We start from the raw sequence: 6,056 nt of genomic DNA on the forward strand, positions 1-6,056 counted from the left end.
AAAAGCAGGGTAGTTGAGGTGAACTTTCACCATATTGATTGGAAATCCCTTACAACCAACAGCTCGGGTTGAGAGCAGTTGGTTAGATGCGTCAAGGAGAGCTTTTTGATACAGTATATTGACAATCCAATAAGAGAGGGGCCATACTAGACTTGGTATTGGGGAATGTGCCAGGTCAGATGATCGATGTTACAGTGGGGGAGCATTTTGGACTTAGCAACCATAATTCCATAAGATTTTGGGTAGTCATGGATAAGGACAAGAGTGGCCCTTGACTGAGGGTGCTTAATTGGGCGAGGGCTAATTACACCCAAATTAGACAGAAACTGGGGAATGTGGATTGGGAGCGGCTATTTGAGGGCAAATCCACGTCTGGTAAACGATAGGCTTTTAAAGGCCAGTTGATTGAAGTGGAGGACAGGCAGATCCCTGCAAAAATGAAGGATAGGTTTTGAATTTTGATTTGATTTATTATTGTCACATGTACTAACATACAATGAAAAGTATTGTTTCTTGTGCGCTATACAGACAAAAGATACCATTCATAGAGGAGGACACATGATTAAAGGAAGGACAAAATTAGTAGCTTATCATTGTGGGATATCATTGTTTTAGATGGGACAGAAGGGGAAACAAAAGGGGTGGCAGAGTTGCATTGCTGATTAAGGAGGAGATCACAACTGTATTGACAGTGTACACATTGGAGACAGTGCAGAATGTAGTGTTACAGTCATAGTTAGGGTGTAGAGGAAGAGCAACTTAATGCAAGGTAAATCCATTCAAAAGTCTGACAGCAGAAGGAAAGATGTTCTTGAGTCAGCTGGTACGTAACCTCAGACTTTTATATCTTTTTCCCAAAGGAAGTAGGTGGAAGAGAGAATATCTGGGGTGGGTGAGGTCCTTAAATATGCTGGCTACTTTGCCGAGGCAGCAGGAAGTGTAGGCAGAGTCAATGGATCGGAGGTTGGTTTGCGTGATGGATTGGGCTACATTCATGACCTTTTGTAGTTTCTTGGAATCTTGGGCAGAGCAGGTGACATCCCAAGCTGTAATACAATCAGAAAGAATGCTTTCTATGGTCCATCTGTAAAAGTTGGTGAGGGTCATAGCTGACATGCCAAATTTCCTTTGTCTTCTGAGAAAGTAGATATGTTGGTGGGCTTTCTTAACTATAGTGTTGGCATACAGGGAGCAGGACAGGTTGTTGGTGATCTAGATTCCTAAACACTTGAATCTCTCGACGCTTTCTACTTTGTCCCCATTGATGTAAACGTTCTTCTTTATGCTTCTTGAAGTCGATGAAATGGCAGGATTTGGGAACCATTGATGACAGGGGAAATTGTAAGCTTAGTCAAAAAGGAAAAGAAAGATGTCAAGGCATCTAAAAACTAAAGAAGTTGTTGAGTACCATGACAATAGAAAGGAACTTCAACATGGAATTTGGAGGGCTAAAAGGGACAACAATCTGTTGTTAACAAACAGGGTCATGGAGAATCCCAAGGCTTTTTATGCATATATTGGGAGCAAGGGGGTAGCAAGAGAAAGAGTAGGCCCACTCAAGGACAATGGAGGGAAGTTTTGCATGGAACCACAGAAAGTGGGTGAAATTCTTAATGAGTACTTTGTATCGGTACTCACCAAGTACATGCCAGACGCTGAGGTCAGGGATAGGTGTGTCGAGAGAATGTCAATGTATCAAAGGAAGAAATGACGGACATCCTAAATTGCATTAAGGTAGACAAGTCCCCGGGGCCAGATGGGATCTATACTTGGTTACTGCAGGAGGCAAGCAGAGAAACAGCTCGGACCTTAACAGATATCTTCACATCCTCTTTGACCACAAGTGAGGTTCCATAGGACTGGAGAATGGCCAATGTTGTTCCCTTGTTTAAGAAGGGATGCAGGTATAATCTTGGAAGTTATAGGCTGGTGAGCCTGACTTCAGTGGTGGGGAAGCTTTTGGAGAAAATACTGAGCGACAGGATACATGCACATTTGGAAAAAAATGGACCAGTTGGTGACAGGTGGCATGGTTTTGTACAGGGAAGGTCATGTCTCACCAACTTGATTGAGTTTTTTTGAAGAGGTGACAAAGATAATTGATAAGGGAAGGGCTGTGGATGTTGTTTATATGGACTTTACTAAAGTGTTTGACAAAGTCCCACATGGCAGACTGATAGAAAAACTAAAATCACATGGAACTTAGACTGGGCTGGCTAGATGGACACAGAAGTGGCTTGGTTCTACAAGGCTAAAGTCCAACAGGTTTATTTGGTATCACAAGCCACTAGCTTTTGGAGCGCTACTCCTTCATCAAGTAAGTGGGATTAAGGAGCAGCACTTCAAAAGCTGGTGGCTTCTGCTACCAAGTAAACCTGTTGGACTTTAACCTAGTGTTGTGAGACTTCCTACTGTGTGTTTACCCCAGTCCAACGTAGGCATCTCCACATCTTGGCTATACAAGGCAGAATAGTAGTGGGTGTTTTTCAGAATGGAAAACCTGTAGCTAGTGGTATTCTGCAGGGTTTTAGTGCTGGGATCACTGTTATTTGTAGGGTATATAAATGATCTGGTGAAAATTGTGGTGGTTTGATTCATAAGTTTCCAAATCACACAAAGACTAGCAGAGTTGCTGATAGTGCCAAGGATTGTCAGAGGGTAGAAGGGGATTATAGATAGGAGACTTGGGCACAGAAATGGCAAATGGGGTTTAATCCTGATAAATGCAAGGTGATACATTTTGGAGGATCAAATTTAAGTGCGAATTATACTGTAAATGGTAGAACATTTACAGAGGGATCTGGGTATGCAGGCCCACAGTTCACTGGAAGTGTAATACAGATGGCCCAGGTGATTTAAAAGGCATATGGTGTGCTTGCCCCCATCAGCCTGGGCATTGAGTACAGGAGTTGGGAAATCATGTTGCAGCTATATAAAACCTTGGTTAGGCTGCATTTAGAGTTATTGGATGCAATTCTGGTTGGTACGCTACCAGAAGGACATGGAAGCTGTGGAGAGAGTGCAAAGAAGATTCACCAAGCTGTTGCCTGGTCTTGAGGATGTTGGGTATGGAGTAGAGGTTGAATAAACTAAGATTGTTTGCACTGGAAAGAGAGGCTGCTGATGACCTAATCGAGTCTCCAAAATTATGAGGCATAAACAGGGTAGATAGTTAGAAGCTTGTTTCAAGCGTGGTAGTGTCAATTACAAGAGGACACAGGTTCAACGTGAGGGGAGAAAGTTTGAGAGAGATGTGCAAGGAAGTTTTTCCACACAGAGCGGTGGGTGCCTTGAACATGCTGCCAGACAATAAACTGGAAGCAAGCACATTACCAACACATATGGCACCTAGATGGATACATGAGTAGGGAGGAAATAGAAGGATACAGACCAAGTAAGGGCAGAAGGATTTTTTTAGTTAGGGCAACATAATCGGAACAGGCTTACAGGGCCAAAGGGCCTGTTCCAATGCTGTACTTTTGTCCATTTTGGCATCTCTGTTCATCATGTTTGTCCAAATGCTCATTTAATCTAGATGTGACACTAATAGGTCCATACCTGCCTTGTTTATTCCTCCAATTTTTTAATATTGAAGCAACATTGGAGCTTTTCTCATTAATTTGAATGTGACAATGCAAGCAGATCAGGTTTTATTAAATGTATGTGAATCCCTAGCTTTGCTTCTGCACCACAAAGTGAATGCCCTTTTCTATCCTATAACATTGCTGACTTTTTCCCCTCTTCGTTAGTCCCTTTTCAAAAGCCTCTAAAATTCAATCTGCACTTTTGTTTGGACTTCAGGTGTCTCTACATCAACCTGTCACTTCATGTTGTCCTGCAGTTGAACATTTTATTTTTGCACGATTTATTGTTTCTCTGGCATTAAGATCAATTTTTCCTCACTCTAAATTCAGCATTTACCTTTGTTGATAATGCTTGTGTTTTACTCTGACACCTGTTGCTATGATCAAATGAATTAAGAGCAGGAATAGAACATTTGGCCTCTCAAGCCTGCTCAGTCACTAAGATCGTGGCTTCTGATTGCAACCTCAACTCCACATTCCTGTCTATCCCCAATTCCTTTCACCCCCTTGTTAATAAAAAGATTCAAAGGTTCTGTTTCCACTGCCTTTTGAAAAGGGAGTTCCGAGACTGAATTCACTGTAAAAGAGAAATACATTTGCCTCATCTCAGTCTTAAATAGCCTTATTTGTATATCAGTGACCTAGTTCTAGATTCTCCATAAGAGGAAACATCTTCTCCATGTATGGCTCAAATCAATTTGTCACTTACTCTTCTAAACTCTCCTGGATACACAAAACCTTTCCAACCTTTTATCATAAGACAACTCACCCATTCCGAGTATTAATCCAGTAAACCTTTTTCTGAACTGCATGTAAAGCATTTACATCTTTTAAGGAAACCAATACTATATACAATATTCCAGGTCTCACCAATGCCTTGTACAACTTAAGCATAACCTTCCTATCTAATTAGTTTCCCCTCAAAATAAATAACATTGTTAGCATTTCTTTGTGTATATCAGCTTTGCAATTTCTCACAATTTAGTTTTTTTAAATTAATTCCCACCAAAATGGAAACTTCACATTTGTCCACATTATACTCCATTTGCCATATCCCTTTGTAACATCCTCAAATGTCCACTTTGATACAATAAGAAAGTAAGCTGCAATGAGCAAATTTATCAAGATTTACCCATTTATATAAATTGTAAAATTTTGAGGCCTGAGTACTGATCCGTGGCACACAAGTCATTCCTGCCAACTAGAAAAAGACGCAGTTATACCAACCGTTCCCCGTTAGCTAACCAATCTGCAATTCATGCATATATTACCCACTATACCATGAACTTTTATTTACAATAACCTTTGATATGGCACCTTATCAAATGTCTCTAGAAATCCAAGTACAGTATATCTACCAATTCCCCTTTACCCATATTACATGGAACTTCAATGAAGCGTTTAAAACAGAATTTCCCTTTCACAAAACCATGTTGACTCTGCTTGAATTTAAGTGTCTGGTTACAACTTTTTCAATAATGACTAACGTTTTCTCCATGACAGATGTTAGACTAACTAGCCTCTAGTTTCCCGCTTTCTCTCTCCCCCCTTTTGAATAAAGGGAGCTGTATTTGTTATTTTCTAATAGAAACCTCCGAATCTGGGGAATTTTGGAAGATTTAAACCAATGCATCAACCACCTTATAAAGCACTTCTTTCAAGACCATACGATGAAATCCAAAATGGCCTGGGGTTTTCAGTCCACAATTCCACCAATTTTCTCAAAAGCCCTTCCTGATGACTAATTTTCTCAACTTCCTCCCTCCCTTCTATTTCTTGATTTACAGCTATTTCCGGGATATTCATGTCTTGCCATTCTAACAAAGAACAAAGAACAAAATCAACCTGGGAAACAGGCCCTTCAGCCCAACGAGCCTGCGCTGCCATCTCCACACCACCTCTCTACCCATGACCCCTATCTAATGTTTTGTAGCCATCCAGATTGAGGGAAAACTGATTTAGGGGCAATTTATTCCTGCCAATCAGCCTAACAACACATCTTTGGGGTGTGGGAGGAAACCAGAGCACCTGGAGAAAACTCACGCAAGCACGGGGAGAATGCGCAAACTCCCAGACACCGGCCTAAATCCATGTGTCTGCACAGCAATCAGCGATAGTCACTGAGCTGTCGTGTTGCCCAGTATCTTGTCCAGTTTAGGCACACACTAACGACATGAAGCGCTAGGCCAATTTCGAACAACCAAGAGCAGCCCCAGTACGACCCATTGCGTGTATGCCCCTCGTTGGACAAGTCTGAAATAAATCGCACTTTTAATATTAAACACTGAGATACTTGGGAATTTGATTCTTACAAGATTTGAATGTTCCTTACTATTTATGAGATGCATTAGACAGACAGATTGGAGTCCAAATCTAATTTATTAGAACTTCAGTAAATATATAACAGCAAATACAAATTAAACCACCTTTTGCAAAGCATAACCAAGCACCCCTTTCCGAACTTCCCCCCAC

The sequence above is a fragment of the Carcharhinus amblyrhynchos genome, chromosome 9, assembly GCF_965287045.1.
Source record: "Carcharhinus amblyrhynchos chromosome 9, sCarAmb.v2.hapA, whole genome shotgun sequence".
In the NCBI taxonomy this organism is placed as follows: domain Eukaryota; kingdom Metazoa; phylum Chordata; class Chondrichthyes; order Carcharhiniformes; family Carcharhinidae; genus Carcharhinus; species Carcharhinus amblyrhynchos.